Genomic DNA, 26,714 nt, shown 5'->3' with positions numbered 1-26,714 from the left:
AACCTTGAGGCTTACACGAGAAGTGACACTGCTCATTAACATTGCCACTTTAATTCTGACTTTCAGACTTTTTAGAGGAGAATGCTAGAGATAAGAATAAAATTAGCACCAAAACTGTCTGCTGCTGGATGGAACACTGAGGGTGTTGATCAAATGTAAGATGTACTGGCTGTGCCTTCATTTGGTTTGAAGTGCAGCTGACTTTGTTCTCCTCCCCAGTGAAGTGCCTGTTTTCATATGCAGCTCCAGAAGTGCCATCACACAGTATTTCTAATGCAGTTTTTAGCTGCAGCACAGTGTTTACATTTTTAAATATCTCCTCTTTTATCAATTAAAACTAGGGAAAAAACTCCAATTTTTGGGATCCTCCTAGGCCAAGTCCAAGTAGGCTTTTGGGGGAACACTTTGTGTGGTGAAGCAAGAAAAGGTTTAAAAAAGCTCAAAAATTCATCTTAAATTTCCAAATGTTTGAGCCTCCTTTAAAGGAAACTTCTTCAAGTATTTGTTTATGAGATTCATACTTAGAGAAGAAAGTGGCAGAAAAATGGTTCTAGGCTTTAATTTCATTTTAAAAGAATAAAGACTTTTATTCTGCAAGTAGTGGTTGCTGCAGGGTTTGGTGTTTTTTTTTCTTTTTTGAGGCAATGGACTTCCCATCTAACTCAGAATCACAATAACCCTTCTATTCTCCTAAGCCCTTCTGTTTATTATTGTTAAAATAAAGCTTTTAAAGCCCTTAGTAAACTTGCAGCCTAATCCTGCTGACCCTAATTCTTACTCATGTGCACAGCCCAATTAAAATTAGTTGGGCTAAATGGAACAAATTACAGTCCTTTGGGTCGGCACGATCCAGTTGTTATTTATGCTGTCTGCTTTTATGCACGCTGCTGCCGGATTCATTCAGAGGGCTTGACCTGGAGTAATTATTTTCTTGATTACTTCGGAACTTCATCTTCACACCCTGTAATAATTTCATCTGCAGAGATTAAAATATTCCATCCTTTTTTTTTGCTGAACATCTGCAGTTTCCTTGTTTTGCTGGATTCTCTTATCAGGACAGATATTTTTACTTAGCTACTGAAAAATCTTGAGAGCAGAGCTGTGCACAATGAGGATAATGCTTCTTCCTGTTATTTCTCCTTCTTAAAAAAAAAAAAATTCTTCATGGGATATATTGAAATGTGCATGAGAGCCAATTCTGAGAATTTTAAACTTCTCTAAGTTTTATGGGGGTGTAGGAGGAACAATTAGAAAAAAATGGCGCTGAACCACTTAAAATGGGCATTGAAAAGATACGAGAAAATGACCCAAATATCCAGTCTTTCTTTTTTTTTCTAACATTCCTCAGTAAATTTCATAATCATCCAGTACTTTCCTACACTTTCAGTCCTCCTCTTCTTTTGCCACCATTCAGTTTATTGCTGTGTGATTTCAAGCAACACATGGTGGTGTGGGTGCACTTCAAAGAACCAAAGAACCAAAAGTCTAATTTTTGTGAAAATATCTCCTGGGATTAAGAAATGAGAGGGAAGACCAACACAGCTGGCATTTTTTCTAAACAGAAGAGCCAAAACAAAACTCTTTGCTCAGACAATAGAGCTTCCTAGTTCCATCTGTATCACTGTCAAAATGCTGCAAAGCCAAGTCCTTATGTAGAGCTGAGCACTGATTTTTCACCTTATTTTCTCCACTAGCTTGGACTGAAAGTTTTTTTTGGCAGGCCGGGCCAGTGGTTTGGAAACAACGACAATGATGGTGACAAAATGTCCATCTCCCATGGTGTGGATGGCTCAGTGTCAGGGTGTCCAGACACCTCAGAGGCAGAGCAGACAACGCCCTGCTGTGGCATCCCGGCTGCCTCGCTGGCCCCCGCTGGGATGGGGCGATGTGTCCTGGGAAACTTGCACAGGTAACGGGGCAGCCCAGCCCGGATTGTCGGTGAGAGGGGGGTGCAGTGAAGCTGCTCAGCACTGCTCACACAAAGGGTGAATAATTAATTTGGTAAAATTTTGCCGCAAGGGGAAATTCAGTTGGGGGAAAGTTTGGTGTTTCCTTGTTCCAGGCGTTTGTCCGCTCTATCACGGGGCTCTGGTGGATTGCTCTGGTGGATTATGTTTCAGCAATGGGAGATGCTACATTCTGGTACATCCTACTTGTGTTCAGGATGGTGAAATGGGTGGTTGAGATGCAAACTCACATCTGTTTCTTGTTCCCCACGTAGAAATCACTGGCTGAGGGATGGCCTTAAACCTTCCCAGCAGTGAATGTCACAGTCAAACATAGAGTATGCATGTCTCCTTAAGCTAAAAATACCTGGATGCATTTGCTTTAGTTGCACAGCAGAGAGCAGGAGTTGCTATTTAAATATCTAAACACTAGAATTAAAAACCCTGGTGTATTTTGGCTGGGCAGAAACAGGACTGGGCTCCTATGAAACAGTCCCTTTGACACGGTTTTGTTCTTGGCACTTAGTTTGGCTCTGTGTGTCTAGAGAAATGATCATCCCTGCTCTGGCAACCTAACAGTTAAATTCAGAGTTGCAAACAAGTAGGCATTTATATTTTTATTTCTATTAATATCCTCCTGGTTATGGCACTCTACATGGTGAGGCAGTTTTTCCACCATAGAAGATTTCCTTGGCTAGGTTTAGGCAAGCATAAACATTTACTTCTCTGGGATCCATTACTTACCAGCATTTTTCAACTAATCAGCATCCAGCAGGATGAGTAAAGGTCATATTAAATGCTTCACTTTATGGGTTTTGGGGAGGGAAATATATGTATGTGCAGGGCAGAAGAAATTGGTCTCGTGCAGCAGGGTTTGATTAAATTGAAGAGGATAACTGTTAGAGAATTTCAGCCTCACTCTGATTCTCAGCACCCTGGGTGCTGGTAACTTGTTTGTCTGCTAAATTCTGAGTGTCATACTTCAGATCAAAAGCCCAAAAGAGTGAATCCGATTATGGAGAAGGGTGGTTTGCTTTGATCTTAACAGCTTTATTACAAAATCTGTTTTTCTGTTCCTTTTCGTGTAGCGCTGGTAGACAAGAACTTTTATTCTTCCCGAGTGCAAGCAGGTGAAAATATCCTTTCAGCTGAAGGAAATAGTGACTCCTATGTTACTGCTGAGTGGAGCCCAAGATAGTCAGTCTAGGGATGGGCTACTTGGCATGGAAAACTGAGATCCAAGTCCTTCAGCTAACACTGCAGGCAAATCCTTTCTGAGCTAAGTGCCTAGAGTACAGTTAATTCCTTTCTGCTTGGTTTCTTTCATTCCCATTTCATGCTCCTCTTCTCCTGGATGCAATTTGCCCAAGAAAGGAAACGCCTGGGGAAAAGCAATTCCTCTGGCAGTGTTTCTAGATCCAAAAATCCTGGGGATGGGCTTTCCTGAGGGTGTTTTAATCTGGCAGCTCAGGCTGACATTCCCACCCTCTGTGGTTGGTTCATGGCCCTTCCTCCTCAGTGTCTTCCAGGAGCACCATGTCTCGTTCCCCCTGTGGTGTCCAAGGGCTTCCTTCAGCAGGGAGCACTAAATAATGCCTTGTGGTTCTGGGACCACCTTAAAATGATGAAATTCTCTAGGCAAGAACTAGCAGGTCTTTTAGCCCTCCCTTCTCGATTCTGGAGTCTGTAGGGTTGTTGGCCAAACAGGACCAACCCCTTGCTCTTTAATGACGGCTGAAACTCTCATGTTGTAACGTAAATAAAGCAAGGCTTTGAGGAGGAGCACTAAATAGAGGGAAAGGCACAGGGAAATCACAAGAGCTGTCAGCACCACATCTTCTGGCAGTCTCTGAGTCACTCAGACTTCATCATCAGGGCACCGAGGTCCTTGGTGTCCCATCAGCCTGACTTGCATCTGCTGCAAAGGCCAATAAAGGAAGAAAAATGTAGGGAGAGGCTTCATAGTTCTCTCCATGTAGGCGTGTGAGATTTCCAGTGGCACTGAACTGGAGGCTCCCTGACACCTGCAATACTTGTTAAAATGTAAATGGGATTCCTAAACCTTTTCTGATTTTTATATGAATTTTAAGACAAGTGCCTTGGTTTCCACTGGGCAGTTGAAGCTGTGCATTTACTGTTTGCCTGCAGACTTCACAGCAACTCATCAGGGGAGGCTGTGAAACTTCTCTTTTTTGGTATTAGTCTTTATTAAAATAAGCAGAGTTTTTGGCAGTGTGTGCTGTTTTCTTTAATAAGCTTAAAAAGGTGTTAGACAGTCATAAGAGACTGCCACATAGCCAAACTAGTGTTGGTTTTGAACTAAAAAAAATTGATGCCTTGCAATTCTGAAATACTCTAGGAAATGCTGTTGATTTTACACCAGTTCACTTTGTCACTACCTCACCACCGTTGGCTGAAACAGAAATTAGTCCATTTTTGTTAACTCTGTTCTTGCAGGGAATGTTTGCAATTGTGCTGGTCCTGCATCTCTGGGTTTCACCTCTTCAGTGGGTTCTGTGGACTCGGTGCCTCTGTGGCTGGTGTTGGTAGTGATGCTCTTAAATGTAAAGCAAGCAAGAGATGCAGGGGGGAGTGAGCAGTGCTTTTCTAGCCACAGGAAAACCATACAGTCCCAGGATGTCTGTGGTGCTTGAGGATTACCAGCACCACACAGACTGGGAAGAAGGAAAAGCCTGTGAGATGTTTTTCAGTTCATGGTGTCTGTATTTGGATAAAGAGGTTCAGTTTGGATCGCTGATGTACACCAGTCGAAAATCACAGTAGCTTTCCTGATGCCAGTGCCATCCCAGCATGTCCTAGAGAAAGAAGGCTACTTATTTTTCTTTCTGCAAGAATTTTAAAGTCTTTACTTGGAAATTTCATCAAGAAAATGTTTTCCGCAAAACACTGACATTTTTTGAACAGTCACTCAACCAGAAAGGGAGAAGGTATGTTTTGATCTTCTCATTTTAAAGGTTTTCTGCCCCAACTTGACAGCTGACAGCACTGCAGGACAAAAGCAGCAGGAATGAAACAAGAAAGCAAGAAAACCTTTTCTCAGAAATCAAGATTGTAATTTCCAATACTTGGCATGTTGCTCATCTTCATACTCACTCTCCAGTTCAATAGCAGATCCCCCTGAATTGTAAAGAACTTATCTTCTCAGTTTCACAATCTACTTGGGAAAATTGCCATGTAAGCATGGGGAAATCTGACACAGCTCTTCAGCGTGAAGTGTCAAGCAGCTAAAATGACATCTATGTCCATTAAACCACCCAAGCAATTAGAAGGCTCACATTTATAATGTTTTAACCAGCTCTTCTTCTCCAACCACATTAAGCTGTCACCACTTCTCTTATTTTAAAATCTCTTTGTGACTCATTTTCTTTAAAAGATTCTGATAGAAGTAACCAAAAATTAAGATGGTGGTTCTAAGGAAGATGGATTTTTCATTCCTGTTGATCTAGTGACGCTCCACATGGGCAAAACAGTCTCTTCATATAGGATCTGGTTTTTTTGGTCAGGGCTGTAACCTCCTTTAGTAAGAAACATGTTTAAAGATCTGTCAGATACACTATTGTATTTCCATGAGACTGAAAATCACACTCTTGGTGTCCTGCAGTTCTGGAGAGCATTCACTCAGTGGCCATTGTTTGTCATTGCAGGAGACCAAATGACACTTTACAAGTAATTTACAAGTATTTTTACCAACATTTCTATAATGCACATGTGGCATTTTTCCTTGTTCTACTTATCCCCATTTCGTTCTCCAAACAGCTGTGATCATTATCCTTAATGTCAGACTTGTGGCTTAGTCCCTACACACCTGGAGGAAAATGCTACCAACAAATCTCCTTTCCTCATCATCTTATTGAAGCATTCTGTAAATTCTGCCAGCACTTCCTTGGACTCTTTAATAAGAGTAGCAAGCAGTATTGGCCATGCACAGCTCTCTCATTGTGTGCTTTGGTTTTTTCAGTCTTTACACAAGTAGCTTAAGGTACATAGGAATCTTTTGTTCTTGGTAGTCTGTAATACAGGAAGCTTTGGGACTCATTGACAGCATCTCCTTCCTTCCTTGGCTTTTCATTGGTGCATTTCATTTTGTAGTAAGTGCAGTATAAGTGTTCATTCCAACTGGTTTTTTTTAGAAAATGCTGTTTGGATTGAGAACAATTAATACACTGATGGGATTTCAGGTCTGAATGTACCTGACTGATCCCCTGCTCTGACCTCAGCATTACCCCATGCTGATGGGGCCAAGTGAGATTGAAATGAGGTTTATTGAACTATGTGTTATTGGCTTTCCAATCACGGTTTGAATGTGAATGCAAAATAAGTTTTTCTTCTTGGTTTCATAGATATAAAAGGCTTTTTAATCAGACTGTACAAATAATTTATTCTTCCTTGATCCATCAAGAATGAGCAAACAGGCTGCTGCTCAGAGATTGTTTGGAGTGAATTATTTGATCAATAGTATCAGCCATCAGGAAAAATTTATGTTAATGTCATTCTGGGATCCACTTTAATCTTCTAGTACCTGCAGACACCACTCAGAATAGCTTCTCATCATTGAAGTGCAATGGTGTGAAAGGAGGAGCGGACTAAATATCTGAGAGACATTCACAACCACTTTTGGACTGTTCCTTTGGCACGAGACCCAAATGCTTAACTTAAGCATTCAGCATTGAGGCTGCTGGGTCCAGGGGTGAGGGGAGGGGTAGGCAAAGATGGCCTATCTGCTGGAGATCCTTAGGAGCTCAAACTCAACCCCAGGAGCAGGCACAACTGTGGGATCCTTCTGAGCATGAAACTGGAACTAGGGGCTGAACTTGCTAGAATCCCTAACTAAAATAAGCCCACATACAAACCAGTGAGAGACAATCTGGTTTTGCAGAGCTTTCTGTTTGTGTAGATGAGAGGAAGATAAGCAGATCTGGAGATGTGAGAGCCCTGCATTAGCAGGCAGATATCCTGATAGATGGAGTCTCAACCTCTCTGCTTGTCTTGGCCACACTTGTATCCTTAAGAAATTAAAATCTGATAAGAAACTACTGCTTCCATTTAGATCTACCTCAAAGACACAAACTGAGTTTAAAAATAATTTTGATGGATGGATGCTCATGTAGAAGCTTAGACATTTCTGAGCTACCATGGATTTTTATGTTGGAGGTTTTAAGTTCTTGATGCAAAGAGTGTTATTCTACGCTGTAGGAGAATGAAGGCAGCAGGATTATAGATGTCCTCATCTGTCCTTTGTGCATCTGAAACCCTTCAGTGAACATGACAGGCTGCCTGCAACAGCCCTGCGTGCAGAGATGGAATTGTATGACTAGCTGTGCATTCTCCTTCTGCACTGGAATTTCACATGTTGGAAAGCAGCAGAGCGTCATGCCTTAAAACTAATGCTTGCCACATGAATTTGGCTTTGCTTGAGTGATGGCAGGGCAGAAAACGCACTCAGCTGGAGTGTGGTTTTGTAGCTGGTCTGTAGAGTTGAACTACAGGTCAGAGGCATCTCTCAGTCCCTGCATGAAGAGCTTTGCTGAAGCCTTAGACCTTGGTATTTAGTCTATAAGGTCATGTAGTCAGGACATCGAGTTTCAGCCCCCAGAATTTCAGCCTAGTCTGCTATCTGAGAGCAAAGATGTGGATTCTATTAGATAACTGGACCTAATCCAAAGCCCACTGAAATAACTTCAGTTTTCTGTATTTTCAATGGAATAAGCCTGTTTTTAAAGCAGACTTACTTGAATTCATAAAAAAAGAGTTACTTTGTGATGCTTCCTTGATTACCCTTCTCCCTAAAGACTTTGAATAGTGAACGTTTTTATGGCACTGTACAACTCATATCTCACTTCATGGTGTCTCCATGGATGGCTGCAGATGCTATTTCTGGTTTACCTTTTTATTTGAACTGGAAATGTTTCAGTGACTTTCCAAATGTTCTGAACTCTTCATTGGCAAAAATCCTTTACAGGCAACGATGATCAAATGCACATGTTACGGCTGCCCTGGCTGGTTTAATGGATATGTTTGCCATTTTCCTTTCACCCTCAGCTTTATATCGAGGCCAGATGCCCTGAGAACCTGACCTTGTGCATTGCCAGAGCAGCATTCCCTTCCCATCCCGTGCAGCTGCAAGGCGTGAACAGGGAGCTGTGTTCCAGCAGCACCAGCCTGTCCTCCTGCTTGAGCAGGATTATATCATCCAGTGAGATGGCAGAGCACCTGAGGATGTCATGCTGGACCACATCAACTTCAACAGGTACTGCTTTCTTTTTTTTTTTCCCCCCCAAGGTCTGGAGCTCTTTCATTTTCCCAAAATATTCATCAGTGACCTTTCAAAGGTCTCAGCAATTTCTGGGAGTGTGGAAGCAAGGTTTTAAAGGTTGACACTAACTGATGCAAAGAGATGCTTCTGCTTTCACTCTACTCCAGCTTTTTTGATGTGCAGAGAGGCTTCTCTTTCCAGGAAGTTTTGAAATAGAATCCAAGTAAGTCCTGGCCTGCTGTCCCTGAAATCCCTCCAGAAGAGCTCTGGCTCTGGTTCATTTATTTGTACTAGTTGCTGCACACATAATTTATCTCCCATATATATAAAGTGCAGAAATACGTCAGAATGTGCACAAAACTTTGCATCTTCTGTAATCCAAACAGCACTGGAACCATTGCTTCTTTCTAACTAAAGCTTTAAAATGGTAGGTCTCAGGACAGCCAAATTGCAGGCTGTGCTCTATTTATTTCACAAGTTTTCTTAGCACTGTATAAAGACAGGATATGTCCATTTTAGATGCTGCTTTTTTCCCTTGCAATCTTAATTTTGCATTATTTCATTTATGGTCTTTAGTGCTGTTCTTATTTTAGTGGAATTACTTGTGCTTTGTGCTGGTTCTTCTGTTAGGAGAAAACTGAAGCCCAGTCATCTTAGCAGGGGTGGGCATTGCCACGGCTTGCACAGAGATGCTGCAGGGGATGAGCAGCCCAAGAAAGCCTGGCCCTCACCTTGGCTTCTGCAGTTTGCCTGAGTCCTCAGCTGTTGTTAAAAACACACTGTGGTGAAAGAACAGAGGTTTGCAAGTGAAACCTGACCTGATTACGCACAACAGAGGCTCAGGTTTCCAAAACAGGTTTGAGATAGCTGGCATGAAAGAAGGCAAAGGCACTGGGACAAGAAGCAGCATGTCCTGCTGGTAAACCTGGAGGGCTCCCAAGTCCCTCCAGTATTAACCACCAAATCCCACACCCATCCGCTGCTCCTGCAGCAGAGTGTCCCTGCTGTGAGTTTAGGGTAAGATGGTTGAGCTCCCTTTAGTTCCCCTGAACTTTGGAGCTGAAAAAGTCTAAAAGTACTGTCCTTTGTTCCCATTATGAAGGCCCATGGGAATGCACCTGAGAAGGGCAGTGTTTCCTCTTTATATGTGCCCATTCCAGGGAGTGACACACACCTGGCCTCTTGATTTTAAGATGCAGTAGTTGTAGGGCCCTGACTGAGTTGCTACATCATCAGTGTTTGGACACTCCTGTCACAGGGGAGTTATCAGAATTAAATCACTATTTTCTGTATTAGTATATCTTTGTGTACTTTAAGGAAGAGGAGTTCTAGTTGCTCATGGACAATGTGAGCTTTGCAATTATTATCTGTCTTAAAATGGTGAGCTCTCTCCTTGCAGTTGCAGAGCTAAATCTTCTGCCAAGTCACTGATGGCCAATTCACACTTGCCAAAGCTTTGGCCCACAATCTTCAAGCATGGATATAAATTTGAAGGCAGCACCAAGACTGTGGTAAAGCTCAGCTTGAAGTTTAACTCTCGTTCAAGCATCAGTTTAACTACATTTTACTATTGAAAACCACAATGTGGTTGTGTTTCCCTTTGTCTTTTATGAAACCAGCTATTTGAACTGGGCAAAGGTTTGTAGAGTTTTCTGATCCAGAAACAGTTGGCAAGGTATCTGTTTTGAAGAATCATAAGCAAGAAATATAACGCAACAAAGGAAAACCACAATTTTACTTCATTTTGTTTAGAGCATCTTGCTAAGAAATAATTGGGAATGAATTTTGTGGCTGCTCCGTCTACACCTCAAGTATGCTGGATGCTCACTAGGGTGAGACTTAGGGCTGATGCAATAGTGAAATCCCCAGACTGCATGGAAAAACATGGAGAAATAAGATTCCTATGGAAGGGTGAAGGAACTGAGGACAAAAAGAGGTTTTAGGAGTTTGAAGGAAAGTAAGTGCCTGCGTAAGCAATTTCATGTATGACCTCTACTAAGCATTGTATTCCAATGATTTCTGGAATGAAAGAAATCTCACATTGTGGAGCCCAGAGTAATCAGAGACAGAAAACCAGACTTTTACCTGTCTCAAGTGGCTTTATGTTTTATTTGTTCTTTTAAAATTCAAAATACTGTATAATCTCCAAAAAATGATCTCTTAATATAGTAATATCCGTGCCAAACATGTGATGCAAACCAAATCATGTTTGGATGAACTTTAATAGTGATCTTCTAGGATTAATAATTTCAGAAATAGCCTGAATGAACAGTTAAAGTGTTTTCAGCCCTGTGCTTGTAAGCTGATGGATGGCTATATCCAGGATGCTGCCTTTGCAGGCTGCCCTCACGCTTCCAGAGTCATCTGCTCTGTGCTGGCTAAAGGAAGGTCAGAGGAGACATAAAGAATTTGACATGGGAGATATGTACCAGGATTTGGATTTCTGTGGAAGTCAGGTATAGCATTAATGTTCAATACTTGCATGATTAACACTTTCCCTGCCTCTGAGGCACCGTAGAAAGACCCAGTAGAACCTGTGCCAGTCCAGACATCTGTTAGAAGGCTGGAACGCCCAGATTCCTGGGGTGGGCAGGAGCTGGTGGGGATGAATTCACATGACTCAACTGAAATTGGCAGCTCTGTGAGCTGTGAATCTTGTCCAGTGAGTTCAGAGGCACCGCTCGGGTGGATTTGCTCAGTGGAGGAGGACACCAGTTACAGCACAGGCACCCAGCAGATCTTTATCTTTCTGTTGTGCTCTTTCTTTCTTTCTTTCTTGCTGCAGTACTTGTGCCTTCCTCCCACTGATTCAAACCACGTTTAGAGTAATCCTTCAGCTTCTTTGTTTCCATCAAACTACGTGGCTGAACCAAACAGAATTCCTGTGTCTCCACATGCTGCCATGTGCTGCAGACGGGCTGTCCCGCACCCGCCAGCATCGCTCCCTGGGAGAGATGGACTGGCTTGCATTTGTCAGGGGATCTGTGTCTCTCACTGACTGATGGGCAAACATAAAGGCGTGGTGGAGACCCGCAGGTTGTGTTTTCAGCCTGCTGGGGAGCACTGCAGGCTCAGCAGAAATGCCTGATTAAGCTATAGATAAGAGTTGTCTGTCTAATGCCTGGGAGTTTCCCTGCGAGGATGAGCAGGAGGACAGGTATTGATGCTTCTGGAAAGGGGTAGTGCAGGGCAAGTAACTTCTGAATGTTTTGGCAGAGGAGAGCACAGGCTGGAATTTTAATGGCTATAGGAATGAAGTGTGCTCCAGAGTCAGTCCAGATCTGCTGAGGGTTTCTTTCAGGGCAGAAAAAGTGTGTGCAAAACCTTTATGAACCCTCAGACCCCTTCTCCATGGGTTTTGTCTCTTCGTTGGAGTGGCTGTGGGGCTTTTGGGGTTGTTTTTTTGGGGGGGTGTGTGTGTTGGTATTTTTTTTTTCTGCTTCATAGAAGTTTGAGAATTATCTGTAAGACTTGGTTAAGGGCTTTCCTCAAAATTATTGTCCTGAAGCACAAAAGGTCTACAGAGAACATCAGGCTTGTTACAAGATGGAAGAGAGGCTGGTAAGCCTGAAGGAGAGGATTGAAAATATTATTTGGTTGCGAGTAAGTGCTTTCTTTTGCAGTACAAAGATTGGCACTTCATAGCGTAATCAGAGTCAGAAATTTAATCCTTCAATTTAATGACCCAGGCCTTGTGCCTGTGCAAATTTTCTAATCACAAAAGCAGCAAAGGCAAATACTATTATCAAAGGCATAGGGCTGTTCAGTAAGTCAGCCAGGCTTCTTTGTGCTATCAGCACATCTAAAGATAAGAATTCTATCTCCTCAAAGCACGTATCTGAAGTATAGTGTAATAAGTCATGTTGTTGAAGCAGCCTGAAAGCAGTGGCAGTTAGATTAAGCATTCCTTGCTTTTAATGAGAACAGGGAAATACCTCTATATGTGTCTGCTAAGGCTCAGAGGGAAGGGTTTCCTCTTGTTAGGGCTCTCTGCCATGGTTTGACAAGGAGAATTCAGGGAAATGCGCCTGGAGGGGTACAGTGAGGCTCATCATATTGGTGTTCTTCGGTGCCTTGATGAAGGAGATGGATCCTTATGAGAGTCCTATAAAAAAAATTAGGGGGAGAGGGCCAAATTTCTTGTCAACAGCAAACAAAAGGGCAGGTGCCCATGTGAGTGCTCAGGCATGGGTTCAGCCTTTCCCCTGCTGTGGTGTTTGCGCAGGGATGGGCACAAGTTCACTGCTCAACTCCTCTATTTCATGGGCTGAAGACCTGTGCTGGGGCTTGTTATCATGTTCACCAGTGAATAATCTTAATTATCTGAAAATTCAAGAGCCCAACATGAGCTTATGTCTAAACTTTTCTTTAAAAATCCCAGACCCTTTTGACCTTGGATGACACAAAGCCTCCAGGAAGCTGCAACCTATCCAGATGTGGAGATTTCAGTGCAGGGAAACACACAGCCCAAGTCTGCACTGAGACTCTGGGGGACTCCTTATATTTGTATTTGCCAAGGTTGTGTAGGTAGATTTTTTCCTATGGCTTATTATTCAATGCCAGTCTGATTCATACTTTCAGCTACTTGTCATTTTTGCGATTAAATTCCTTGGTGGTGATAAGGTCTGGAGAAAAACAAAGATAACAAGACAAGGCTAGAATGTGCTTGTTGCAGTCTTGCCCAGTTTAGAGATATTTCCTAAATTGTTTCTTTTTCAGATTGGTTGCAAGTGAGCTTTTCCTCTTGCTTCCCAGATTGATAAATGCTCAGGAAGGCGTAGTGGAGCTCAGAGTTTAGGGCTGGGAATGCTTTCTTGTTGTTATATGTGCATATGTTATATGTGCATGTCCTGACCCCTCCATCTCCTAGATCTGGATGCAATACAAGGAACACCACCACGATTTCCAATAACAATAAGTAAAATGCTACTTGGGTTTCATAGCCTGCCCCTCCTGACAACATCTGTGATTCAGAGTTAATCATCCACACAACACAGAAGTCAGAAGATATATTTGAATTCCCTTCTGTCTATTTAAATCCCTTAAATCACCCACAGATCAACCCATGGAGGAAAACCACAAGATATATATATATATATATATATATATATTTTATAATTGGAAGGAAGCTAAAACATTTGCCAGGACACCAGGTTGCAGATTGCACCACTCAGTACAGTTGGGTGAAGCCAGTGCTGGCATTGCCGCGTCTGAGTGATCCTAAAGCCCTGAAGTCTTTGCCTCCTTGCCTGCTCCCTTGCTGCTCTCTGTCCTCTGCAGCTGGGATTAACAAGATGGCTCTGAGGAGACACATCCTTCCTGAGATGATCACATTACAGCAGGAATTAGAACAATCTGAGCATCAGACCCAGATGGCCGTGGCAAACCAGGCTGCTTGTCACTTTGCAGCCTGGCATATGAAACCTGAGGGGGTTTCCCTGCTTTTTTCCTTCTCCTGGCCCAGGGACTGGGGCTTGGTGGTCTTGAGGGAGCATCTCCTGACCTGATGTGCATCCAAGGCACAGCAGCAGGAAAATACAAAATACACAGTAAGTCTGTGATAGAGAACTTAGGAAGACATTAAAAAGATAGCAATTGAATTGGCATGTAACTCCCCCTTGAAAACATGTAGGGTGGGAAAAGAGATGATAAGATGATGTAGTGTGCTTAAATGCAGGAAGTTCTTACTTTTGCTTGAATATGTTTGTCTGCAAGCCAAATGCTGTCTGAGTCAGACTGTGGTTTCATGAAGATCAGCAGATCTGTACCTCAGGGCAGGATCCCTCCTGTAATTTGTTGAGCTTCACAAAACCAAGAATCATTCTTTTTGCCTAAGGAGATGTGGATAAAAATTTTAATTTATATTAATTTATGGCCTATGCTTTTGAATTTTTAATGGCATTTCCTAAACAGCACTATTTAGGAAAGGCCTTTAAATCCTAATACACCTGGCTCTAGTTAGGTAAACACACACCTCATTTGTTACAATCCCTGCAACAAGTAGTCCTCCAGAAGAGTCTATCCTCAATAACAAGGCCCTGGAAAAAATCGGCTGGATGTTCACCCAGTAGCCGTGTTTGTCATTGTGGGGGGGTTGGGTGTGTTTGCTGGACCTGAGCAGACGGCAGGAAACCTTTAAAAAAGCCAAAATCTAACAAAAGAGGAGCGAGTGACAGCTGCAGGGAGCTGGGAAGGAATGAGGGCTCAAGGAAAACAGCTGGAACTGGGAGAAAGTGGCAGAGACATGGCCAGATCCTTTGCAGCCCCTTCTCTGATCTTCTCAATACCAGTGAGATGTGTGGGTATTTCTCATTCCTCTTTCCCCACCAGTGATGCTGGCAGAAAATGAGGTGAGCTGTCCTGAAAGCAGGTTATGTGCCAGAGGAGATTCAGCCAAGTGTTGGGCAAGTTGTTGGGAGGTTGGGAGAAATTTTTTGAGAGAAAAAACAGCTGTATCCTCACTGAGAGCAAGAAGCACTGAACTCCTGTGATTTATTCTTGGGATGGGTTGGAGGCTAAATGGGGGCTATGCTTCTTTTTGTCCTTTGAAGTATAAAATTCAGTCTGTGAGAGACAAACTTACCAAAGCAGCATGTGGGGATTTCTGCTTGGTTCCCATATTACGAACAGGAAAGTTTTAAATTCCCAGTCCTCTCACTCCCTTTGAAAGTTCAGCTCACGTAGATGTTGAACAAAATGTCAGAGGGGTTGTTTTTAAATAGGAGTAATAACAGTTGGGGGAGACTGACTCACTGGATGGAACTCTCTTGTTTGTTCAAGCCCAAGGAAAAAATATGTAATTTTTAGTTGTACTCTATGGCATTCCCTCGTTAGTTTACCCCAGATTTTCATCAGTGAAGTCAGGATTTGGACTGTGCACTTCCATGTTCATCAGCTATGTGACACACCATGTCAATAAACATGGTAGGGCTGTTTTCTAGAAAAACATTCATCAGCTTAGAGGTTCCCTTTACTAAAATACAGCCAGGACTGACATCCAGGACAACCAGAAGCCCCAGCACTAGGTGATACCCATTTGCCCAGGACTCATACTCCACCTGATGTAACCAATATTGTGTATTGCTCACAATTCAGAACAAGTGTTATTCATCCTCTCCCAGGCAGTCAGAGCCCTAGACATGCACTTTTTCTGTGTTTATTCCAGCCAAATCTCATCTCCAAGTTACGTGACTCGCTTTGCATCCCACCACTCACAGAAGACTCCCCTCCTTTGCCTGCTTGATCACATGTCTCTGAGTGTCTTTGCTTCTGAGAGTTCAGAGTTGAACTGGAGGGGGTGTTCTGAGGGTTGTAAAAGAGGTATGGATGTGTGTACGTGCAGATCTCTATCTACCACATGTCTGAGAACAGGAAACCTCTTGCCTGCTTTCTTGCCTTTCCCCTGTCCTTTTTATGCTTCTGCTTATCCCAGGAAGCCTGCTCATTGCCAAAACAGAACATTTTTTTAACACTTTGTCTGATGACTTTGCTTCACCTGAAAGAGCCAGAACAGCAAATGCCAATATCCTAGTGAAAAAAAACCCAAAAGACTTTTCGGGTTTGTTTCATCCAGCCATTTCCCAAAGAAAACAAGCAGGCTAAGCACAATGGTAAAAATGCATGAAGTGCACAGTGGGGATTGTTGAATGACAGTACCAGAGGGGCAGAAGTGTCAGGTTTTATACATTCTGGTGTCAGCGGATTCACAAAAAAATTCAAAGTAATGTTTAAAACTGTTAGGACCCACTAAACACTGACTTTTTTTGCTAGCATATAGTTAGCTTTTCTCCTTCAAAGACCAAATTTTTTTGGTAAAAACACATAAAATGTTGGCCTGATTAAGAACAAGAATGAAAAAAAGTAAGAAGAATGTTCCTTATATATAAAATGAAATTGACTTTTTCACAAGAAAAGGTTGTGAACGCAGTTACTTAGTTTTGGGGTGCAAATACCTTAAACAGCTCAAGTTAGTTTTTTACACACATAATTTTATTTAAACTGGAAAGTTAGACTTTCTACCTAAAAATATTTTCATTCATTTCTCTTGCAAGAAACTCCTAAGAATGAAAGTAGAAGACAAAAAAATGTGTATTTCTCCACTGGATTTTTATTTATCAAGTCTGACTTCCACTCCTTGTGTTTTAAGTGAGTTTGTCTCCTTTGTTTGTGCTGGTCTTTAAGCACAAGAGCATCTAAAGCTACATATGTTGCCCCAGCCTTCAGGTAGGGCCCTGAACTTACTTTGAATGTGTAATTTGGGATCTACCATGAATTCAGTGTTTTCATTTCTTGCCAGTGCTGTGTGTGTCCACAAGTCTCCGGACACCTGTGGTGTTCCTGATGAGCCAGTACTGAGAGTGGCAAAAGTAGGAATCACCTACAAGATGCTTAGGCTGGTTCAGATTTTTCTTTTTCAGAGTAGCAGCTGCTAAATAATACAGAATTGAGAGGTTTAAGCAGAGAAATGAAGCAGGACCCATGGTTTATTCACCACCCTGAAAGAGAAGAAGGCTTCCTGCACTCAGGACCAGCCAGGAGGTCCTCGGTGGCCAGCGCAGTGGCTGAGGAAGATGCACACACATCTGTTTTACTTTGAACTCCATGTCCCAGACATCCCATGCCTAATTACTGCTTGTTGCCCGAGGCTGCACCTCTCCCTCAGTTTTGGCAATGGCATCTAACCCCCATCCTCTGCCCAGCTGCAAGGCAGGGTCACAGGAACCATCCTGCAGCCGTGCTGACGTCTCTGCTTTTCCTGGAGGTGCTGGAGCCCAGCTCAGCCACGCAGACAGGTATTTTGGAGGGTTTACAGTGGGTTTTGTACAAGCTGAAGAAACAGAACTGAAACACAGAACTAAACAGGAAGCTGTTAAATACCACTAATTAAAAGAGAAAACAACTCCCTTAATCTTTCCAATATTTACGCAGAGGATAATTTCTAATACCCTCCTTTCTCACAACTCTTCCCAAGCCCTTTGTTGTGAGAAAGTACTTATTTCCATCTCTTCCTCTAAAAACTCCAAAGGAGGTGCTTTTCATTTGATCTTTTCAGTTCTGGTGTAATTTATTTCATTACTTGACTCAGCCTGCTCACGTGCACACCAGACTGCAGCACTCCTATTCCCAAATGACCCGGCAACTTAAGATGGTCACAGCTGGGGTTTTATCATGTTTTTTTTATTCTTTCACCCTCTAGTTTCCTTTTCTAATGCCTTTCTCATTCCTCAGGGAGGTGGCAGTCAGCATAGTACAGCACCAAAGCTGGTTCCCAGCATCTGGGGGAGTGACAAGCTCCTTGTGTGATGGTGACTTCAGGGGATGAAATCTGCTAATGCAATGCAAATCACCCTTATGAAACAGCCAAATGTCTTGGGACTCCGTCCTTAAAATATTCCATGAATATGGCTCTAGTGCATTTCTTTCATTTCCTCTAGTCAGAGGCCAGATCATCTGAAAATACATCCGTTTTTGAGCTGTCCTGTGTTACGACACAGCTGGAGTTGGTTAAAATCTAGAGGGCAGTATCTGGCTTAAGCTGATGGGTCTTTGTGTGGCTTTGATTTATTATTTTAGAACAGCCTGTCCCCTCTTCCATCCTGTAGATAGCTTTGTTTTGTTTTAATGAAAAAACCAGAACAAAGCTGAAATAGCTTTGCTTTATTGCTCTCCATGTGTAAAGGAAAGTAAAGGTCCAGGCATGCAGATCCCCCGATTTCACCAAAATGAAGTGGTTTCCCCTCATTTACCACTCTGCAAGCAGGCATGGGTGGTGGGTCACCTCAGGGAATCCTTTGGAGAAACTTTGACTTCCTGAGCTTTTTAGAATGAAGAGAGACAGATGATGAAGGTGATGCTTTCTTTCTGTAAGCCAAATTTATATTTTCCATTTTAACCAGGAATCCAGATGTATTTCAAAGAATACATTTAAATCCTGGATGGTTTTGGTAACACAAGGAAAGTAAACCATAGTACTGGTTCAGGCATCTTGGTGTTACACACTGAGCCACTTAAGAGGGGAGGAAGGAGAGAAACCCCAAAAGCTAATTATCTTGGTGTTCAGTTTTTCTTTTCAAGTGTAAACTTCTTGTGGCTTTCTGCTTTGCATAGCACAAGTGCATCTCACAGACAGGAACGGATGCTGGGGTCTTTGGTGGGAGATCCTTTCCATCAGTATAAGAATTGTATTATAACTGCAGCTTTGGCTCTAAGGCTTGTACCAAAGGTTTTTAGTTTGGAGCTTTTTTTTTCTCTGAAAGAGGCTGGCAATGGGAATCACAGGATGAAGGAAAGCCATAGGGACCATTTTTTTTTGTAAATGTGTACGCCAAAATTTGGGTAAACAGGAGTTAAAAGATGATTTAACTTTATCCTTGGTTATTCTAAACTGACATTGAAGAAACAGCCAGGGAGAGGGAGTTTTAATGGAAACCATCATAATAAACCTTGCTGTAAAGTGGAGGAAGCAGGTCTCTTTAGGCTGTGGCTCTGGTTCAAATGGGAGATTACTTTCTAATTCCTGAATCAGTGCCCCTGGTGAAATGTCTGCTGGATGCTGGTTCCCTCTCCTGCAGCAGCTCTGGATGAACTGGTTGCCTCAGGAGACACGAGTGGGTATGTGACTGGTTGTACCTCAGCCTTATGGCGCAAGGAAGAGAAAATCCCTGGTTTTAAGCCATCCTGGCACCTGACTCAAAGTCCTCGGAGGTCAGCCGGGGTGCCTGGATCAGACCTTTGTAATAAGCAGCCGTTGTTTCCAGACAAAGAAAAAAAATCTGTTTTTCTTTGGCTTTGAGGATTTGTTGTGTTTTTTTAAAGCAGAAAGAGAACCTCAAAGGGCATTTCTTTGCTTTCCTCTGAAGACTGTACTCTTGGCTGCAGACCATCTCTCTCATACTCAAGCCCTTAAGTGCATTTTTTCCCTTTGGCCCTGCCTGCCCTTTTTGCTGACAGAGGAGACTGGCTGCCTGTCGCCTCTGCTATCCCAGGGAAGCCTTTTTCCAGGTGGTGGCAGATACCCCAGTGAGGGACAGAGACAGTGCACAGTGTCCAGCACAACCTCACTGTTCCCTCCTGGGCCCGTGCTCTCTGTGGAACCCGAGCATCTCTTCCACCTCAACAGAGCTTCAGGGTGAGCCCTGCTGTGCCCTGGGTGGGCAGCAAGCCCTGGGGGTCTTTCTCTTACCCCAGCACCTCCTTTCTCTTTCTCATAGTTAAAATCCAGGTCTGTCTACCTTGCACGCTCTCTTCACTGATTTCAGATCAAAATGGGTTTCCAGGCTGGAGTAGCTGGGGTAGGTCTGTGTCTGTATCTGAGCAGGGATTTGCAGTGCTGCTCAGAAAAGGGCTGATTTCTCAGCTGGACTGAGTTCCTTGTGCATCCCTGCTGCTCAGGTTGCTGCAGGTGTGGGCATGGTGTAAATATTTGTTTAAACCCATTGTACCCCAAGGGGCCATGAAAAAGAACCCTCTCGTGACCAACACTGAGACAGTTTGTGAAGCTTCAACCTCTTCATATTCCCATGAGAAGAGATTTCTAAAATAATCACATTCTAAAAATCAGATTTTGTGAAAAAAGGAGAGCACCACAGCACATCTTTTATTCTGAAGCCATGAAGACTGCCCAAAAACTCTTGCACTGTCTTTGTGAGACTTTAGGACACCTTTGGTTAAAAAAACATGTTACGAAACCATGTTTCTCAGTCAGCTAAAATAGTTAGGCAGGAAAAAAGTGTTTTGTGGTTTAACCATGAGTCCCATGATGCTTCACCTGACTAAGTAGCTACTTCAGGAATCAATCCACAAATGCCAGATTTGAAAATAAGATGGGATATATTTATTCATTCAACCATAACACATGAGCAATCGAATCCCGGAATGCCTTCCCTGCTAACCAGGCTCCTTGAAGATGGCCAGGTCTCTCTCATCACAGGAATTGTGAAACATCAATTTGGTAATGAATCCTCCTTTTTTAAAAAGAAGAGATAATAAAAAAAAGATTGCCCAAATTCTGTAAACAGGTTGTTTACTACTAAATAGCAGGAAAAATGGTCACACATGTGGGTCTGGGGGGGAAGACCCATGAGCTGCCAGCAGCCACCTGGACCTGGCACATGCAGACTGGGCTCTAACCTAACTGAATTCTGGCAGTATCAGCGCTCTGGTTCTCTGTTTAGTTCAGCAGTTATTTTTTTAGCCTTTCAGAGTACAGAAGTTTTTGGATTAGCTTTTTTTCTTTTCCTGTTGTTGTTTTTTAGGCTATTTCATAATGAGTGGGATGTTTCCCCTTCTTTTTTTAACCCCACATGCTGGATCCTTGGAAAGGAACCAAGCTTACTCATTCTTTCTTCCAGACAAATAGAAACAAATATTTAGTTTTAAAAGAAATAGAATGAAGAATCCCTGTAAAACTCATGTATCTTTTTGATCCTGGAGCTGAACCGAGCTGTTTATATAATTTCCTCAGCCTGAATTGCAGCATGGACAGGATTGAAAACATACTTGGAACAGTTAGAAATAAAAACGAACTCTAAAGGCCAGAAGACCTGGCTGCATTGGAGCTTCTGTCATGCATGCTTTGGGCTGAGCTCTGCAATGAAGTGAGCTGGTGCTGGTAACTCCAAGCAAACCTGTGTTCCTCTGCACAACAGCCTGAGCACAGCTGCTGTTCCTTCTCTGGTGGGGTGTTGTGGCCCCAACCCCTTCCCAGAGAGGCCAGTGGCTGCCAGCACCCCACATCCATGGTCCAGCACCCCGTGTGCCACTGCCGGGCGTGTGGGGCTCCACAGGTACCGACCCTGATGGGTGAAACAGCCTCTTGTGTTACACAATGAACGTGCAGCCTTGTAAGGAGGAGGTGCAGGGAATTCCCTCAGGTGAATCTGCCCAGCATCACATAATCTGTGTAGACTGAAGGGTTTTGCTCTGATTTTCTGCAGCCTTTTGTGATGTGCTTCAAATATTGCCTCAAAGATAATGCTCAGCTAGAAACATGTGGGTACACGTTCATGGCACATCTCCCCTCCATTTCTTTCTTTTAAACCAGAACAAAAGGACTCTTGGGAGGACTTATTTTGGATTAGCTTTGAATTCCAAAGTACAACATTGCTGCTGTGTTTCAAAGCGGGAAGTAATTCTGGTTAACAGGAATAACTGAAAAGCTAGAGCCAGCTTTTCCCCTCATTTACTGTAAATTCACCCCACTCTAAATCCTGCAGAGCTGTTTCAGGCTTGTACAGATCTGCACTTGATTTTATAGCCAGGCAAAATATATGAAATCCATATTCAACTTACTTTGAGCCAGAGGGTTTATCAGAGGGTCCTTCAAGCTGCATTACAATGATGCTTTTATAAATACTGTCATAACAATGAACACCTAAATGTGAATCAGGGTCATAAATGGAGCAAAGGATTCTTACTTTTGGGATCTTGTCTGTATTGAGCATGTTACCCAGTGTCATTTTGCTGATGAAAACCAGTTAACAAGTGAATTTTTAAGGTTGTCTCTGGTGTAATTGCAGGTTGCTGTCACGAGCACAGCCTCAGTCGAGTACATAAGGATCTGGATCCAGTCTCTTGGTAGGGCAGCCATACAAAACCACTTGGTATCTGTGTTCATTAAGGTATTTTGTGTTTTACTGCATTTGAAGTAGTGGTTAAACAGGGGAAACTTTATCTCCAAGGAAAGTTACTGCAGAATCTTGCTGAGCCCTGGCAGAAGGAAATGGGAGGTTCCCTTAGAAGAGGGCAAGTGCATTGTTCTCCCTTAAAATTAACTCAATTAAAGTCACTGAGAGTTTGTATTCTATTCAGATGAGGATTTGAGCTCTTAGTGGAAAAAAAAAGGCCTTTTATCACCTCAGAAGAAGAATTAACACCATCACTCTAATGTAGAGGAAGAGGAGGAAAAAGCAAACCAGAAGCCATTGTTTACAAAGGATGTGGGGGGAAAAAACCAAGTTTGTTTTTCTGATTTTCTCTGCTGGCATTGCACTAAAAGATAAAAAAACCCTATATTTCACTACTGAAGAGGTTTGGAACTGTCAGATTGTCCCTGGGCATGCCTTATATGTCTGTCTAGACAGAGAAGGGTGGCTGAAATCATCTTGCAAGGACGCTGCCCAGGCTTACATGCCTGCGTGCTACTGAATTATAATTAATGCCAACAAATGCCAAGCAAAGCTGGTACAGCATCCTTAAGGAATAGGAGCAGCCAAGATTTCTTGCTAGGACACTGGCTGCATCGCCAAAAATTTATCCAAAGCCATTAGCAAGCAGGTGTTAGTGGAGGCAGCATCCTCCCCGTGGTGAAGCACAGCCACCTGTGTGTGCAGCACTCGTGGGACAGGTGGAGTATCCTCAAAGCTTCTTTGTCTTTTCTAAAGCTTTAAAGCAAAGCGTTGTTTTTCTAAGGAAGTTTTCATTTCAACACGTACTCCTAGCTGTGGAAAAGGCTGGGCTAGGCAAATGATAAAGGAGGATTCTTACCCCAAATATTAAAAGGTGCAGAAACTTTGGAAAATGAAGAAGGACATGTTTTGTTCTTGTTTTGCTGAACGAAATGCCAGAGTCAGAGATGTTTTAAATTTCTGATCCAAGCTTCCCCAAGGGCTGAGTGAGCTGGCAGTGGTGTGTCCTGCCCCAGGTCCCATAGGGCTGTGTGCTGGCTCCTCGAGGGGTGTGCAGCCTGCGTATGGGACAGAACAGGACAGGACACACATCAGAACTGCAGTGGCTCACATGTAGGTCTGTTTGCAGGGGTGGTTGCTCTCTGCTGTGCTTGCATCCAGACTTTCACACACTTCCCACATTTAGGAGTGTGAGACAGCCAGGACAGGCAAAAGATTTTGTCTGTCTTTGCTTCTCCTCACTCCCCTTTCATGTTTCCCTTACCCTTGACCCCATATTGCATTCAGCATCCTCTGACATCTTGCAGAAGCCACTTTTTAACACTTGGCTCCCACATCCAGTCTGGTCTTATATTCCCTGGAGACATACATGTCTCAGACTGATGGGATGTGAACTTCCTGGTGTGTATAGGCTTTGGAAAACCACATATATTGCAGTCTTGTGTATCCTGGGTTTGGTGTTCTGACAGCTTGACCTTGCTATGCCATTGCTCTCCTTGGTGCAGGTTCTGTTCTCTCCAGATGGGCTGTCCCCCAGGATGCTGGGAGAAGACATCAGTGGCAGGTTCCTCAGAGAGCTTTTGGCTTTCTGAAAGTAAATACTGTGGCACATCTTGAGATGTGTAACCTGGGGAAGGACTTCTTGCTGTAGGAAACGAGAAGAGCAGGAGGCACTTCTGCTACAACTTCTTTGAGGCACTGGGAGAGGCCTTCCGAGAAGGAATAGTTGGTTTGAATGTCTAGGTTTGCAGGGAAAACAAAAAAAGTGCACATGTCACCTCTATTCCCCCATGTGCTGTCTCAGCACCTCTCCCTTGCTCCATGGTCAAATCTGCTTTGCCCAGTGACGGTCATTTCCCCACATGAAAGGCAACTGTATTAAGGCCGAACTAAGCATTTTGCTCTCAGGATCCTTGGCTTCCTAAATGTGTCTTACTAATCCACAGAAGATGCTCATGACCTCATTGCTCATGGTTTTGTACCCCTTTGAGAAGGGGTTTTGCTTCCTCCTTCCACTGACCAACAATCGATGATGTCACTTCATCTTGTACTAATGATAGACTTAAAATTACAGCCATTTAAAAAATGTAGATGTTTTCCTTGCTTGTAACTCCCTTCTGGAGGAGCAGGATCATAGTCTAAGGCTCCTCAGCCTGCCTCCATACAACCTATGTCTGGTTTTTTTGTTGCAGATAAAAGTGTTTTCCTGTTCACCAGCACTGGGATATTCTTTGTGGTGCTGGATGCTTGTTCAGGAGCAGTTGTGGGTAGGCAGAACTTTGGCACAGTTAGCAGTGAAAACACTGCCCATGCAAAAACTGAGTGTGTTCAAACATCCACAAAGGAGAGGTAAGAAAACTGCTGAGGCTCCACTTAGTGTAGTAACCTGCGGCTGATAGACAAAGAAAGTAAAATTAATTCATTTCATAACCATTCCTGTGCTCTGAAGAAATCTGACACAGATTAAACATGTACAAATCCCAAGCATCAGCCAGACAAGAGAAGTAGCATCTCTCCCCCAGGATTGTACAGATTAGGGCAGACAGAAAGAGGTTTTCTAGAAAACTAACAATTTCTTCTAAACAAACCAGTGGTTTCCCAGCATGGAGTAGATAAGGTCCCTGCAATGACACTTGCAATCCTATGCACCCGTGCCAGTGTCCAGCCACTTCCTGGCAGCCAGTGATTCAGTTTTCCAAAATGGAAACAAGTCCATTTCTGTTTATTCTTACCGATTGTTTTTGCCTCTTGTGACAGATGAAAACCATAGGTGTGCCAGATTTTCCAGTGGGACTTTTCTCGGGTGAGCCAATGACTCGTCCTGCCTGCCTGCTGGCTCTCCTACCTTGTGTGGGTCCTGGCAATGGTCTGGACTATCTCTGTTTGTGTCTGTCCCACGTTCTTTGTGGTTTTATGTGTTGCCATATAAACATGGAACAACAGAGATGGATAGATATATTCTTGGCTGCTGGTAGAAGCAGGTCAAATAACCAGAAAAGACTTTCAGTCCAAGATATTTCTGAGCAGCTCACGACAAAGATTTGAACACTCCAGAATTATTACTAGGGGATTTAAACACGTTCTTAAAGTCAGGCAAGCTCATGCATACTTTTCTGAATTGGAACTTAAAGGTTTTGAAGATTCTTAATGAAGCATTTTGCAATCATGCAGTAATTACTGTTCTCCTTTTCAGATCACTTGTTCTTGTGTGCTCTGGAAATATCACAGACTTGATGGGCAGCTCTGAAATGTCTGTTTTTGCCAGGTAAAGCCTATTATCTTCCACAAGGGAGGTAAATATATTTATTCTATCATGTTTCTTTGGCTTTTTATGGTTTTTCATGTTTCTTTGGCTTTTTATTAGGTTGGAAAATGCAGCAGAATTACTGGTGTGTCTCCAAAGCAAAAATCCACATTCACTTATACACTGCTTATCAATATATTTCCTGCTGCAAATGCCAGTGTGAAAACCTCTTGGCTTAGGGATGCTGAGAAATTGTAGAGTTATTTCAGGATTTTGACCCCAGTTTGACAGTGAGAAGTTGCATGCTGCAAACTTTTCATCCTAGAGGAAGCTTGTTTTTATTAACAAAAAAAAAAAAAAAAAAAAAAAAAAAAAAAAAAGAGAATCATTTGATAAAGATTCCATCTCTAAAGTTCCACTGCTTTGTGAGGAAAAACAATCATAGCCTGAAAAGTTGATGAAAAGGAAAACAGTCTGCAATGAAATAGGAACTGTTTATTTTTTTGGATAGCAGGACAGTGAAATCAACAGTTTGGGAGAGTCCTTATTACAATTTTACCTGGTATTGCTGCAAGAAATCCATTGGTATCACTGGTCCAGAAAATCCATGCTGGATCCATGTTTCCTACTGGAAAGCTAGGGGCTATTGAGTCCAGGTTTGGATGAGTAATGTGAGTGATAAGGAAATCAAGAAAATATTCAGATTTCAGGCCCACAAGCAGAGATCAGATGGAAAATTGGCTGTAATTCCAGTTTCTTATTTTTGGGGGGGAAGGAGGGGGAGCAGGTTTCAGGGCATTGGGGACTTTTTGCCTACTGCTTTTCTGAAATTCATATCAATTTCGGGTTGAAGTTTCAAAGCTCATTGCTGTGACCATTCCAGGGGAGGACAACACAGTCTTTAGAGCAGAGGAAGTGATTCCATTTCTGTGCGTGTTTGATTCCTGAGAAGCTACTTCTTCTTTCATCCTTTGAAAAGCAAAAGTTTAAGGTTTTCTTTTCTGTTTTTGTCCTGAAACGTCATTGTTTCATTCTTTCATCAAAGCCTGAAATACTTTTGAAAGGAATTTTTTGATTAAAAAGGAATCTTTTTCTTTTTTTTTGTTTGTTTTGCCAAACTTTGTTCCCTGAAACACCTGTACCATCCTCTTGGCTGTTTTGGGAGCTTGGCTCAGCCTCCTGCCCTGACTGCTCCAGGGGCACAAAAAGCAGCAGGCAGGGCCAGCACTCTCCTAGGGACACGCTGGCTGAGGGTCCTGTCCTCACCCTGCCACTTTGGTGGGATGCTGGAGACTGGCAATGGCACTCAGCTGCTGCTGGCTGATCACAGGCTGCCCCTGTTTTGCTTTTCCTGAGGGCAAGGGTGCTCACCCGTGTGTCTGCCCTGATTTCCAGTCTGGGTAATTATGTTCTGCTCCATGAGCTTCCTCCTGCTGGTTCAGGTATTTGGATTATTTGACTTCACAGCTCCAGGACTGCTCCGTGCTGGGGGGGCTGCGTTCCAGGGCAGGCTGGAGCATTTCTGCCAAGCACACGCTGCTTCTGCCAGGGATAATGCAAAAAAACCCCAATCCTCTTGACCCCAGCGGGATCAGGATTTAGGGTCTTGTTTCCTGGTTTTGTAA

General features: G+C 43.0%; 1 protein-coding gene and 1 pseudogene across 1 annotated transcript in view; both read left to right on the top strand.

Moving 5' to 3' along the window:
• The window catches only part of LOC104683951 (cell migration inducing hyaluronidase 1), a 104,951-nt gene that overhangs the window by 19,922 nt on the left and 58,315 nt on the right, over window positions 1–26,714 (top strand). The gene's annotated exons all lie outside the window — the stretch shown is intronic.
• Window positions 1–26,714, top strand: part of LOC104684095 — a 44,178-nt pseudogene that overhangs the window by 16,560 nt on the left and 904 nt on the right.

The sequence above is a fragment of the Corvus cornix genome, chromosome 10, assembly GCF_000738735.6.
Source record: "Corvus cornix cornix isolate S_Up_H32 chromosome 10, ASM73873v5, whole genome shotgun sequence".
In the NCBI taxonomy this organism is placed as follows: Eukaryota; Metazoa; Chordata; class Aves; order Passeriformes; family Corvidae; genus Corvus; species Corvus cornix.
The sequence above is the reverse complement of the archived record's forward strand: the minus strand, read 5'-3'. Positions and strand labels throughout refer to the sequence as shown.